Source organism: Acipenser ruthenus, chromosome 41 (assembly GCF_902713425.1).
Source record: "Acipenser ruthenus chromosome 41, fAciRut3.2 maternal haplotype, whole genome shotgun sequence".
Lineage (NCBI taxonomy): Eukaryota > Metazoa > Chordata > Actinopteri > Acipenseriformes > Acipenseridae > Acipenser > Acipenser ruthenus.
In genome coordinates this window covers 473,634-489,093 of record NC_081229.1, presented here as the reverse complement: position 1 = coordinate 489,093, position 15,460 = coordinate 473,634, and the positions used below count along the sequence as shown (strand labels likewise).

The window sequence follows — 15,460 nt, the reverse complement described above, 5'->3', positions numbered from 1 at the left end:
TCTTTGGATTCTAATGTGACGCTTAGCCCACAGATTACAAAGGAAACAGGCCAGTAATTTCCGCTCACCAAAGATTTGAGCAGAGAGGTGGAGATGTGACCACAACAGTACTTGCTAGTTAGAGAAGGGAGATGATATCAACAAGAAGCAAAAAAAAAAAATACTGTGTAAAATGAGCTTTTGTTCTAAGAGACTCTTAGATATATATATTGCAATCAACAGTGAATCAGATTATACTATAGCAGGCCTAATCTATGATACAAAGAGTCAAGGTCTTAAATCTATGTTTTTCAGTGGCACGCTGGGATTTCTCTCTTGTTGCAGCGCGTTGCACAGTTTAAGCAGTCAGAACCTGCCACCTTGACCAAACTGCAACAGGTGATGTAAAATAAGAGACTCTCTACACACAACGCATGGAATGGGATTATACCACAGGCAGAGCCTACACAATATAGCAATACTAAAACTAGTGCAATTGTTCACAGTCTGTTTTTTTGTGTGTTTTTTTGTGTCCTGTAGGCACCAAGAGGTACACAAAAAGCCAGTGTGGGTGATGAAGTGGCCATTGCTAGATTCACACATAGATCAATACTGTAGATTTGGACACTGGGGAATCCCATCAATATGTCTTGCGTGTGAACTTGTCATACAGCAACACAAGCTGAATGCAAATATCCTGTCAAATCTCGGCACATATCACTTGTTCTCCTCCTCCTTTTCTGCAGTGAGATTGAACGATACCTGCCTTTAGAAACCAAGCCATGTGGAACAGGACCTGTCTGTCTACACCTACGCTACTTTCAGTTGCAGACCGCCTATGAGCGATCGGGTCATGATCAGTGGACGGAAAAGATTTCAGTATCAATGCTTGGTGGTTGAAGACAGCAAAGACATTCCTTGAATCTCACCTGTCACGCACCTCCGCTTGTTATATACTGTCGGTCTCTAAGGTGTTTAGAAAGACACACAGGGTAGCATCTATTTTCAGTGGAATGCATCATCATATTTGGTACAATACCAGATTAACGTGTTATAACTAGGTATAATGTGACCCCACATATTTACGTTTATGTATTTATAAAGCGTGTGTAAACTATGTTACATGTATAACATGTTTTAATGTATCAGTAATACTAGTTAATAAAGTATGTGTGAGTTGTGTGATTTCAAACAGGATTTGAGAAATATTATTTTTCATACAGTTTCTCTTGTGTTCCATGCTCAGAAACAACATCCCAACACTGTTCTAAGAACTAGTTCTCAGATTCAGGCCCTCGGATCTGTCAGTTCTTTTGAAAGAATGCAATGCCACATTCATCCTGCAGGTGGCACCAAACCCAATCATAAACTTAAACCCTCAGAAAACATCTGAAGAAGCATTGCTTCACCTCACAGTGGCAGTATTGTAACATGGATGTTTCTTTTACTCAGCGATGCAGTTTGTTACATGTTCTCAGGGGCGTGTTGGTCTGATTTAAGCCACTGCAGCACACTTGATCCGTCATGACCCACTATCCTGCCCCATGTGTAGTCACTGAGAACCTTCTGCTTTCTCGTGATGGTTGCTGAGTAGTTGTGCACAGCTCTAGGTGTAGTGGGTCACACTGTAAGGAAACTAATTTGAGGTCTGTAAATGAGTGACCTTACACCATGACACCTGGCTTGTCCGCATACATCTGAACACATTTCACTCCCGCGCTCTAACTTCGCTGGCAGTGTTGGGTGCTTTTAATACTGTGTTTGAAGTATTGATAATGTAGCTAAGCAGGTACAGACATATTCTCCACTCCACATCAGCTTACTGAAGGAAAAAAAAACATGCTTTTGAAGCCCCCACAAGAAAAATGATCACGGAGGACTGGAAGGAATACACAGTAAAAGCCTATCTTACTTTGCTTTAAAGTCTTGCCGCTGAGGTAAAGATGTGTATCTCAGTTTTTGAGCCCTGCGGGCTTGTATGTGGGTGGCGGGGAGGGACAGGCAGTGCTAACTGGCCTCTGATTGGGTGATGCCACGGTCTTCTTGTTTGACCGCCAATGAGAAAACCGAACGAATGGGAGCAGGCGTCACTGCAAAAAAGGACTGTGGTTTCCTTTCCCTTTTTGTCGGCATGGCAACTGACAAGTATCAAAGTCTGTTTTAACCATGACAGCTCGTTAACCTGTCTGTGCGTTCGGCTGTGCAATGGATTTGGGGAGAAACGTCCTTGTCTATTGACTACATACTGCATAACAATGGGAGACTCCTGTCCATTTAATTACAGCACATTGAGTTGCATTTATTGTTAAACTGTGTGGTCTAACTGTTTGAGCTGAGGACTGGGAGCCAGCAGTTTATGTCTCTGTGGGAATCTGGAATTCGTGTTCATGTTTTTTCTTCATACAGACCTAATACATCCAGAGCTTAACACTCGCACAAGCCCTGCAGCACCCAATCCCGGGGTTCAGAACTGCCCTGGTTCCGGTATACTGCTGAAACGAGCGGGTGCCAGGAGTTTGAACAGTCAGGCCCCGGGTACGTGTGCGCTGATCTCATCGCACTTCTCAACACAGCATCAATCAGTCTCATCTATGGGAAGCCGTTTCAATAAACATATTCCTTCTTAATAATCCTGAAATGAATGTGTACATGAAATGTCCCCCGAATCATCTCGTTCCCACAGATATTGAGTGATAAGAGGAGTTGGGGGGGGCGTGGTTGAGTGGAGGGCGGGGAGTTGTGGAGGAAACAGTCGTGTCAGTGTTCTGTGCACGTGTGCTTCAGGAGACACAGTAAACAAGAGGAGGTACGAGCAGCAGCATCTGTGTGTCTCCTCTCTATAAGAGCAGGAAGGGGAAAGCGTGTAGCAAAGCGTCAAAGCTGTCCAGCGCGGCGCCCACAGGGCAGGCTCCAAGTGTACCATACAGAGGAAGAAAGAAGAAAGAAGGACAGATTCATATTTACCAAGTGATAGAGTTCCAGGGATATTGAGATTGCAGCAGAGTCTGACATGCACTGGCAGAAACGTGAGTGTATTAGAAATATCGATATTATTATTATTATTATTATTATTATTATTATTATTATTATTATTATTATTATTATTATCAATGTTGTTTTTGTACAGGTAGTTCGATAGATGAACATACTGATAAACAGTAGCCTGACACTCAGATATAATTAAATATCTTAGGACAAAGATTGTATAGGTTTTACTTTCGCTGCTTCAGGTAATACAGATCGAGCAGTACTAGTTATCACAGACGATTGCATCGACAGACATCTGTACTTTGGCAGCAATATTGATGTTTTTTTTAAACAAAATACATTTAAATATCACTTTAAGATACATAGTTGTGTATGAAGAAACACGTAGGCATACGAGACTCGTTTTCTTGTATGTATTTTATAAAAGTATAAAGAGACAGCATCCACAGCTACTAAACGCTCAACGGTGTTCGATTTATAAATACTGAAAGAAACCTAACGACATGTTCAATGGCAAACGTTTCCAGCAGAAGTATTTTGTCAATGCTGTTATTCTCCAGCTAGTCCAGGGTTTACACAAACTTTTGTCATTTAACTTATTACGTTATTTTTTTGTTTGTTTGTTTTTTCATTTCTAAATACTTTGTCCTTAATTAAAAGGTTGAACGACCAAACAAAAACATTCAGACCTATGTGGGGAATCCCTCGCAGACCTGCAGCTGTCGCCGGTTTCTGTTCCTCTTTCTTGGAGGGAGGATGGGGTCTGTGTGTGGGTGGGTCCCAAAGGGCGGGGTAATAGTAACAACAGGGAAACGGGGAAACCCTTTATGAGCCCCACCCACCCCACCCCACCCCCCTTTTTAGAGAAGTTCTGTCTCAAGTGTTCTACTTTGAACTGGAAAGGTCGCAGCTGGAATCCCCACCGCCCACGCGCAAACGAGTCACCGAGCACCAGGGGTTTCCGTCCCACTCTCTGTATCTGGGTGCAACATTGCTAGCGATCTCCTTTGCTTTATAAAGTTTATCGCACCGTTCAAACCCACAGGTTCTTGACAGATACATACTGTACGCATTTTTTAAACGATGAATGTCAAAGCCAGGCTTCTGCGTGTCCAGACGTCATAATGTACAGATAAACTAACAAGAAAATGTCAGTTCGTGTGTGTGTGTGTATGTATGTATGCATATATATATTTATATATATATATATATTAAATATCCTGGAATTCCAGGTATGAGTAGAAAACATAACCTTTCGCTGTGAAATCACCCTTTCGTCTATGTTTAAATGTTCTTTTAACACCAATATACAGTCATCGCCAAAACTCCGTCTTGTGCTTCAAAGGTGAGACGGACTTTTTTTATTTATTTTTTTACTTTGAAGGACTGTTGTGGTTTTTATTAAACCTCTGCTTCTGTACCAGTTACCTGACCGTGGGAAATCATTTTGATAGCTGTGCAAGTTTATTTATTTATTTATTTATGTTTGTGTTTCTAAAGTGAATTCAAAGTAGAAATAAATGACTATTGCATTTTGTCATGTTGTTTAACCACATAACACTTGAGATCCTCAGTGTACCTCTGTTGTGTATGGCAACAAATCAGAAGACATGCACTGAAGCAGATGCTTCATAAATCAGTGTGATCCCTTTTTGTGACACATATGGCTTCTGTGTCAATGGAGTGACTAAGAGAATACTGTAAGTGTGGGTGGGAGCGTTTATTGGTATTTCATAACAAAAACTCCCCCCCCATTAGTTATAGTCGGTCAAAATTAGCCCCCCCCCCCCATTCTGTTTCGTGTCCCGTTTTGACTAAAGGGATCAGACTTATGCTTGTTTAGCCCGGCCGACACATCGGCCAAACAATGGCATCACTTGGCCGATTCAGTACTTCACACAAAAAAATAAGAAAAAAATAATCTATTGATTTTCTTGAGAAAAGCCCAGATTAAGTTGTGTGTGTGTGTGTGTTTATTTAATTTTTATTTCCCAGTATATGTTGTACTCTCAATGAGTAAGTATTAGGGTCCTGTGTTTTTTGCAGTTGCACTATTGGGCATGTACATGCTGGCTGCATCGCACTGAGCGTGATTCATTTCTCAGGCAGAGAACGATCTTAACAGGAAAGCCGAACTTATGTAGGGAAGCAAGTAGAAGTTCCCACGCTTCAGTTTAACACCTGCTAACCACTACCTTACTAACAGGTGAACAACTCTTCTTTTTAGTAAATGAATGCATGAAAACCGTTTGCTGACATGTTAGGATAATACAAGTTCAGGTGTCCCTTTAAGAAAAGGGCCTGATCTCATTGAGCCGTTCATAAATAGGGGTATGAAAATGATGGGTCTGGCCTTGCCGAGTGTCATGAAGGATAGTGGAACAGAACAGAATGAAAGAGACATGCCACTGTTTGATCATTTGCATGCTTTACAATATCAGATGTGTTGCCTGTGGAAACGAGCAAGCTTGCTCAGAAAGGTTTTCCCTATGGAAATATCTTCACCCCCACACTCGGGGTGCTGGGTTGCTGTAAGGCAAGTGAAATTGAACACGTCAATGTAAGACCAGCAGTTTCCTTGCTAAAGTGTTCCTTAAAACCGCTGTGTAAACCTTCAATCTTCTCAGGCCGGTCGCTGGATTATGATGAGGCTTGGGATGAACATTCATCAGTCCTGTAATGTTTTAGAATGACATTAGGTTTTTATTGTCCCCTCTAGTTGCATACAGCGATGGGGGGTAGATTCAAGACGCATGTCTGTCGGTGCATGCGTGTGTCACGCTTCAGAGCTCTACGTCTATCTAGAGAAGCGTCTATTCAATTGGGATGAAACTTGCCAAGGACATTCTTTTGCACAAATGGGGGTGCTGTATACAGAGACTGACTGCCTGTGTGTGTCTGCCTGTCTGTCTGTCTGCCTGTGTGTGTGTGTGTCCATCTGTCTGTCTGTCTGCCTGTCTGTGTGTGTGTGTGTCCATCTGTCTGCTGGTCTGTCTGTCTGCCTGCCTGTCTGTCTGTCTGTCTCTCTGTCCGCCTGCCGGTCTGTCTCTCTGTCTGTCTGCCTGTGTGTGTCTGTCTGCCTGTCTGTCTGCCTGCCAGTCTGTCTCTCTGTCTGTCTGCCTGTGTGTTTGTGTGTCTGTCTGCTGGTCTGTCTGTCTGTCTGTCTGTCTCTCTGTCTCTCTGTCCGCCTGCCGGTCTGTCTCTCTGTCTGTCTCTCTGTCCGCCTGCCGGTCTGTCTCTCTGTCTGTCTGCCTGTGTGTGTCTGTCTGTCTGCCTGTCTGTCTGCCTCACACTTACACAGTTGGTCATGGTGCTCTGTTGTTTATGATACCGATAACTCTCATTTTGTTACAGTCGTGGTGGTGAATATATATGACCCTGAAATAGCTTGGAGGAGTTCTTGAAAGTGCTCCCCATGTCCAGTGTTTGGTTTCTGTTAACAGGTGTCGGCAGGATTTCAAAGACATCTGGGTTTCCTTCAGTGTTGTAGACGGGGGTGGGGGGCTCTAGCGGGACAACAGGCAGAGAAGTTCTAAAATAATAAATGTATTTCTATATATATAAGAAGAGGAAACAGAAAGGGAGAGCCTAGTGAAACCCTGTGAATCCCCTGCTGCTCTACCGAATAGAAAGAACTGCAACTTCAGCTTCCCTTTCTGACAATGAGTTTGAATGGAAGGCGAAATTCACATAATATTGATGATAATATGAAAGCAATACCATTGAATTAAACTGGGCTTTTAAAAAAAGTTTCTAACAAGTGACGTATCGAGACAAACTGTACTGCCGGTGTCTTATCAGGCAAGCTGTTTAATAGGCATCTTATAAAAGCTTACCACAGTAAATCTGCACAGTAGGTTTGAGTTTTCCTATGCTTTATCATGGTTATACTTTGCATTTGCCATAGTTTACCATGGTTTGCCATGTTCCTTTGACCATACCTCCCTGTGCTGTACAATGCTTACCTGTGCTTTATCACACCTCCCTGTGCTGTACAATGCTTACCTGTGATTTATCACAGCTCCCTGTGCTCTACAAAGCGTACCTGTGTTTTATCACACCTCCCTGTGCTGTAGAATGCTTACCTGTGCTTTATCACACCTCCCTGTGCTGTACAATGCTTACCTGTGTTTTATCATGCCTCCCTGTTCTGTACAATGCTTACCTGTGCTTTATCACAGCTCCCTGTGCTCTACATAGTGTACCTGTGTTTTATCACACCTCCCTGTGCTGTACAAAGCTTTCCTGTGTTTTATCACACCTCCCTGTGCTGTACAAAGTGTTCCTGTGTTTTATCACACTTTGCCTTGTTACTATGGAGAACTCTTGTTAGGGTCTGAATTACGTAATCTGTCCTAATTTCAAATAATTGTAGGCATCATACTGAACAGCTTTCTTTCAGTATGGGAAAGACTTGTCTAGCAATGAAAAAAGAAGCATTGTCTGTTTTCTGGTTTCTATGTAGTAGTGCGGTGAGTCGTTGAAGGGAAGCGTGTTTCTCACAGGAAGTCGATAACGCAGCCAGCGAGCCGCACAGCGTAACGGCAGCAGGAAGGAAGATTGACAGCGTCACAGAAAAACATTATCACTCCACACAGACGGCTTTCTAGATAATCACAGGTACTGCCACCTGTTTCCATATGGAATGCGTTTCTCACACTTTTTCTGAAGTCTCTTCAAGTTTTTTTAGTATATTTCTTTTCTCGGGCGGAAATTTCAAGTCTTTTTTCTGAGAAACCTCCCCCCCCCCCCCCCCCCCCCCCCCCCCCACTACCACCTCTTTGGTTGGCGCTAGGAAATCTCCACTGTCTCTATTTTGTCTGGAACAGAAAGCGTGAGATAGAGAGCATGGAGAGAGTGAGCGGGAGGAAAATGCACCCCAGGTGAACAGTGGTTTTATTACCTTGCTATTCATTCTGCTTTTCCAAGAGTCAGACCTGCATACAGGCACAAGGCTGTTCCTCTGAATACCCCAGAGCCAGACTAGATGAGTTCCCTGTCACATGGAAACTCTGTCACAGGTGAGGGGCTGAGCGAGCCAGTCTGAAAACAGCACAGAGGACAGGATTCTTACTATTTTCTAAATATCGAATACTTTATTCACTAACCGTTTATTCAACAGTCTCACTTATTTTATCAACATTTAAAAAATGACATCAATTCAGTAGTACAACTAGCTACATTATTTATATAATATATGTGTGTGTGTGTGTGTGTGTGTGTTTGAAAGGAGGTACAATTGCAGTGTACAAAAATGAAAAAAATGAAAAACTTTTTTTTTTAATCTACACAAAAATGTAATTGATTCAAAAATCATTTATTTCTGGATGTTTTGGACAAAAGCCTTTCTTGAGCTGTGTAGAAAGAAAAGTAATCACAGTGCAGTGCGTTTAAATATATAATGTATGTTTTTTTTGTGTGTAAAAATAGTCATATACTGTGCTGTGAAACCTGACTGAACGAGTCAGAACCCTAACCTTTGCGGCTGCTTTTTTCACATGGAAATTGTAAGTATCTGCACATTGTCTATAGAGGAATGCTGGAGTGTGTGGTGGTGTGATGTTCAACAGTTATTTTCTGGGGTTTTACAGACTGCTTACATCTGTGAAAGTGTTCTCTGTGTGAAAGAGGAAAAGGCTGACTCTCTGTCTCTGTCTCTCTCAGCGCCAAAGGAGAAGCTGTGTTACCCTCCACCCACTGTAAAGAAACTGCTGGAGCAGAAGCGCAAGCGAGAGACCACCTCTGCAAGCACTGGGACCCCCGCTGCCGGCCCCTCAGTGAGTCCAAGTGTGGCTGGGAGGGACTGTTTAAACAACATGGAATATATAGCATTTTGAAAAGCACCATTTTCATTTTTGTAGCCTTCTTTGTAAATTGTTCCATTAAAACAACTTTAAGAGCCTGTCAGTATCGACTGCCTTTAATGATTGAGTGACATGGAATACACAGGCATGGAATCATGAAGTGTATTGATTGAGTGGCATGGAATACACAGGCATGGAATCATGAAGTGTATTGATTGAATGGCATGGAATACACAGGCATGGAATCATGAAGTGTATTGATTGAGTGGCATGGAATACACAGGCATGGAATCATGAAGTGTATTGATTGAATGGCATGGAATACACAGTCATGGAATCATGAAGTGTATTGATTGAGTGGCATGGAATACACAGGCATGGAATCATGAAGTGTATTGATTGAGTGGCGTGGAATACACAGGCATGGAATCATGAAGTGTATTGATCCCTAGCCCAGACTCTGTCTAGTTGAAGAGGCCATGTTGAAACCTGTGTTCTGTTCAGAGGCTTAGCAAAAGATATCTCCCCGACTGGTATGACAAGCTGTCAAGGAGTCGCGATCATTTTAAGATACACTTCATGTGGTGTCAGTATTACTTCTTCATTCTTTGTTTTCATTGTCTGTCTACAGGTGCCAACACCAGTTCAAGCTATCCAACCAGGTGAGAATAAGTTACTTTTTTAAAGCCTGTGTTGATGAACTAAATCCACCTTGTAGATGAGCAGTTTAAAGAGTATCCTCAGTTTTCAAAGCCCTGTTTCTATTATTTTCAATAACCAGTTGCTGCAGCAGTCCTTAGTGTTGTGTGCTTGTACTGACTGTATTTCCTTACACATTTCAGGTCAGAGTAGCTTCCCTGAAAGCATGGGTGCCGCTGGTCCTGTCCCCCAGACTGGGTTTAATGAATGGCAGCAATCCCAGCAATCTCCTCCCACCCAGCAGAACTACTACCCCCAGGAAGAATATTTCCATTACAGCCCCCCCATCCCCGGCACATACCCGCCCATGAGCAGCAGCTACGGCCCCGTGCAGACGCCCCCCGAATTGCATCATTTTGTAAGGAGATTCAATACATATAATGGCTTATTGGAGATTAATTTATTTATAGAGACAAACAGGGTATGGGAGAGTCCTATTTGAATAAACTAAATGGTATTTTGATCCACCACTATTAAGACGATAACAGACACCTACATGTTATTGTAGGTCACCAGTTGACCAGTGTGCTTCTACTTGCTTTTCTCGGTTCCAGGATGAACATGTGTCATCTCCATTGGCAGCTATGGCTTTGCCCCAAGCCTCCAGCTTCCACTGGCCACAGCAGACAGGAGGGCAGTGCCAGGGGACCTCGGGGATCCACCTCTTCGGGGCATCCGCGATGCAGATGGACGGCGGGCAGCTGGAGGCGGCCAGGATGTTCATCCAGAGATTGGACATCAGCAAGAAGGTGTGGCAGGACGAGGACGGAGACACGTGAGTGGATACCTTTACAATTGGCTTGAAGATATTTAAAGTACGACCAAGAAAATGTGACGGACGTATTTAGAAACGGACCGTGAACGTTAGTTTGGCACCCTCTAGTGTCAGTCATTTTGAGTATTGATCGCTAGTTGACTTTGAGTGACATTACGTCTGCTAATAAATAAATAATAATAATAATAAATTGCTAAAGACGTGCATTTTCAAAAGCTGCTCAAGTATGTTTAGTAAGTGACGTTACTTTTCCTGATTTGCAGCGTGATTGTCAGCCCAGTTTTTCGATCAGTAACATTGACCCTGTCACGTTTCTAATGATGCACGCTGTGCACTGTGTCAGGTAAAGCTCAATGTATTTTTATCTTTGACCTGCAGGATTCTGCACATCTACACAGCAAAGGGCTTGAGAGAGTTTGCGTATGCAGCTGCGGAGCACCTCCGTGAGCTGGGAAAGCTGGACTCTAAAGAGCACAAGGGGAAGGTGAGAATGGGCTGAATACAGGAGTCTGCAAAATAGCATTGGAAGAGAATGGAGATGTGAAAGGGTTTGCAGTCGTCTCAATCAGCACACTGGGTGTTTTACGCATTGAAAGAAATACGATTTACGTATGATATTTAAATGTAATGCGTAACGAATACGCTCAGCTATTTTGCTGCACAGCTTGAGTTTGCATGTTTATCAGGTTTCTTGTACTCTCAATGATCAAAGTTTATACGGCTTATTCTTTAATATCAGTGTAATTTATATGATCTGTTAAACACTGATATTTTTTTTTTGTAGTCAAGAAGCAACAACATAAGCTTTGATTTATCCTGTGGGCACATACATACATACATTTCCATTCAACATTGTCATTGTCTTCTTCTATCCCAGACTCCTCTGCTGGTAGCAGTCACAGCCAATCAGCCTGCGATCGTCCAGGACCTGATTTCTCTGGGCGCTGATGTCAATGCCTGTGATATCAAGGGGCAGACGGCTCTCCACCTCGCGGCAACGTATGGCTTCCCTGCCGTCATGCAGGTGAGAGATCCCAACTCTGCGACAATCCCAAGAATAAACGCTGCTACCGATGCCATGTGTCACCAAGCTTTTACCAAATACTGACCAGCATTTCTTTTCAGGCTGTTCTGTATGGAGGACTAAGCATGCCAGTTGATCTGGAGATTCGCAACTTTGAAGGTAGGTTTGGAACTGATTAAAATACTTGAGTCTCAGATCTCCATCACTGCCATTCCTCCATGTGTTAATAATGAGCATTAGTCTAAAAACCCAATTCTCAGTTCCTGAGTACAGTCATTACCCTGCACCTCAATATGAGCACCAGATGAGACACTCCATTCTCAGCTTTCCAGCACTCTCGCTCTGCACCTTAATAATGATCTCAGAAACAGTCCCACATACACTCTTCATCTCAGTGGGTAGTAAGTGTAAGTTCTGGGATAACCCCTTTGTGTGTCTCTCTGTGTCCCTGGCCAGGCCTGACCCCGCTGCACTGTGCTGTCATCTCTCACAGCTCCACCCTGAAGAGCCTGGCTTCCCAGCCAGATGTGCAGAGCCAGGCCCAGGACAAGCTGAGCTGCATTCACCTGCTCCTGCAGCACGGAGCTTCACCCATCAGCCAGGTGAGGAGAGCGATGCCCTCTGGATATCACTCACTATTACATTCTGTACTGTTATATTATATCCCCTTAGTAGGGGCAAATAGTCTGGATGACCAAGAAAGCCTCTTCTTATTCACAAACCTTTCTTATGTTGTTCTTTCATTTTAATGTTCCTAATTTTCTCCTTCTATCTGACACAATTACTGTCTTTCAAACCACAGGCCAAACTTACAGTATCTCAACCTAAATTCATGTCATAATTCAAGGATAACTGTTGACTAGGGGTTGCAAAAAATGGAAATTCCAAATTCCGAAAGTTGACATCATATTTATTTAAAGACTGCTGCGTGTTTCTTACCATATCTAACTGTGCTTCTTGCTGCTTTCTCTCTCTCTCTCGTTTCAGGATATAAAGAGCAATAAGACTGCGCTTCACTTGGCTGTGAAGGAGGGGAACTTGCCTCTGGTTCAATTCCTCTTGGAGCTCAACTACCCTGAAATGTACAACTTTGTCAACATGAAGGTAGGCAGAGGTCCTCTCCGCTCCCTACAGACTTGACTCAATCATGGAGGGGATATAATCAGGCATGATGATACTCCCAGGGCAGAATATGCTCGATTATATCTGCTGCTGAGTTGTAATGGTTTACTTCCAGTACTGATGACACCAGTTAATTAAAAAAAGAGTCAGGGGACTCAGTGGTCTTTGTAGATGGTTGGTCGTTTATATGCACCAGTTGATTTAACGTTAGATACAGAGGTTCTTCAGAGTGGGCACTATAACATATAGGTAGCCCAATACAAGTTTACCATGGCACATTTGAACAGTAAGTTCTATAGTTTTCCTTATGCTTATACAAGGGACTTATCATGTGCTTCACCATGTTTTAACTGTGCTTATTTTAAGTGGTGTTTGGAGGTATAAAGGAATGCAACAGTTCTGTTCTAACCCTGTTTGTGGGGTTACAGCTCAGTGCAGGTTCAGGTTTTTGGGATTACAGCTCATTGCAGGTTCAGGCCCATTCTCTTCACTGGCTCCGCTCTAACTCGTTGTCTCCCTCTGCAGGCCCATGGCAACACTGCACTGCACATGGCGGCCGGGCTCCATGGTCACTGCTACCAGGAGGACATTGTGCGCCTGCTGCTGAGCCGGGGGGCCGATCCCAGCATCCGCAACCTGGAGAATGACCAGGCAGCCCACCTGCTGCAGCCTGGAGAGAGGGGCGAACAGGTGAGTCTGAAAACACACACACACCCAGTGCTGTACGCATGCAGTCACAGAGTGAGAACAGAGAACACACACACCCAATGCTGTACGCATGCAGTCATAGAGTGAGAACAGAGAACACACACACCCAGGGCTGTACGCATGCAGTCACAGAGTGAGAACAGAGAACACGCACACCCAGTGCTGTACGCATGCAGTCATAGAGTGAGAACAGAGAACACACACACCCAGGGCTGTACGCATGCAGTCACAGAGTGAGAACAGAGAACACGCACACCCAGTGCTGTACGCATGCAGTCATAGAGTGAGAACAGAGAACACGCACACCCAGTGCTGTACGCATGCAGTCATAGAGTGAGAACAGAGAACACACACACCCAGGGCTGTACGCATGCAGTCACAGAGTGAGAACAGAGAACACACACACCCAGTGCTGTACGCATGCAGTCACAGAGTGAGAACAGAGAACACGCACACCCAGTGCTGTACGCATGCAGTCATAGAGTGAGAACAGAGAACACACACACCCAGGGCTGTACGCATGCAGTCACAGAGTGAGAACAGAGAACACGCACACCCAGTGCTGTACGCATGCAGTCACAGAGTGAGAACAGAGAACACGCACACCCAGTGCTGTACGCATGCAGTCATAGAGTGAGAACAGAGAACACACACACCCAGTGCTGTACGCATGCAGTCATAGAGTGAGAACAGAGAACACACACACCCAGTGCTGTACGCATGCAGTCACAGAGTGAGAACAGAGAACACGCACACCCAGTGCTGTACGCATGCAGCCACACAGTGACCATCTATACATGCTTGCTCAAGGGGTCCACCTAATAATAAGTGGTTGATGAATCCAGTTGAATGTACTGGTCCTGGAAATCCTCTTATTAAGCCCAACTGTGGCTCACCCCGGAGTGGTCAAACATGTGCCTTCATCATCTGACACTAACTGAAACTTCCTGTGAGTTTGTGAAGGGATGGTTGATGTTGAAGGGGTGGTTGATATTGAAGAGGTGGGTGATATTGAAGGGTGTGATATTGAAGGGGTGTGATATTGAAGAGGTGGGTGATATTGATTGTGCTTCCCTGTCTACTAGCTCAAGCACATCCTGAAAAAGGGCAGAGTGATGTCATCCTCTCGTCGCAGAATCGTCTCCTTATAGGACAAACATTGATCCGGACTATTTTCAGTCCCCGACGTATCTTTCCGGCATCTCCTGGAAGAATGTACCGTATCTCCCACCGAGAGCTTCAGAATCCAAGTAGTAATATCTTCTTATTTATTAAACTGCTCATGTACACGTTACTAAGTTATGATATTTAATATTTGTGGTTTTTTTTTATCGTCAGGTTTATTCCATTTGCTTTTATTAGAAAGCTGGTTTTGAATGTTAACAGTGTTTGTTGGAAAATAATCTTCATGTATTGTACTGCATGCAAAAGAGTAGCTTTTACAGAAACCCGGTGAAGCATTAGAGAAGGATTTGCATTTTCTAATTCAAGCTGGCTTGCAAAGAGACGATGGGTGATTACAGTACTGCTGAGTTTGATGTTTTTTACAAGACCTCTTCCATGGTGGAGTTGAACTGTAAACAGGATGATAGTTAGAACACACTGAAGGTACAATGGTGATGCAGTTTCCTAATATTTCATTTCCTTTAATATCCTATTGTGAGCATTCTGTACAATTCTCTTCTGTTGTTTCTGCTCAGATCATCATTTGCCAAACTTGCCAACCATACTAACTGATTATGAGAAAGTGACATGGGGAAGAATGGGCTTCACATACTAGCTTTGTTGCCCAACAGAATGCTAATATGCTTCTCCTGCACCTCACTTGAGGAGTCTTTTCAGAAGCATGTTTTTTTCTGGAATAGTTAATAAGCCTGGCAAATAATGATCTAAGTGGAATATTAGGGACATGTGGAGGTTATCCCTTGACTTCACTAAATACAATACATACCAGCTATCTCACTTCTTTTAAAACTGGCCTTCAGTGTGTTCATTGTCTCTGTATTGTAGTACAGCAGCTTCACCATTAGGAAACAGAGGAGGGGGGAGATACTACTGGATTGGATGAAGAGAGATCCACTAAAAAAATTGTAACTATTATTAATATTTTCGTGTAAGTAGTGCCTGGAGAGCTCTCGTTGTTTGAAGGCTCTCTCCACAGTACCCCTGCTGGAAAAATATGATATTCCCAGGCAGTATAAAGCCCCTATGAATCAGTATGTGATCCCCAAGGTTTGCATGCCAGACTAAACAGGTAAATATATACCTAACCATGAGGACTCCCCCCCCCCCTCCTCAGAACAGATCTGATTTCTGTGAAATCGTTTCATTACAGCAACTTGGTGTGACATCAAGACAGTG

General features: G+C 43.5%; 1 pseudogene; it reads left to right on the top strand.

The window, feature by feature from the left end:
• Nucleotides 1-2,777: 2,777 nt before the first annotated feature.
• LOC117972150 (NF-kappa-B inhibitor delta-like) lies at nucleotides 2,778-14,262 on the top strand (annotated as a pseudogene).
• Nucleotides 14,263-15,460: the final 1,198 nt, after the last annotated feature.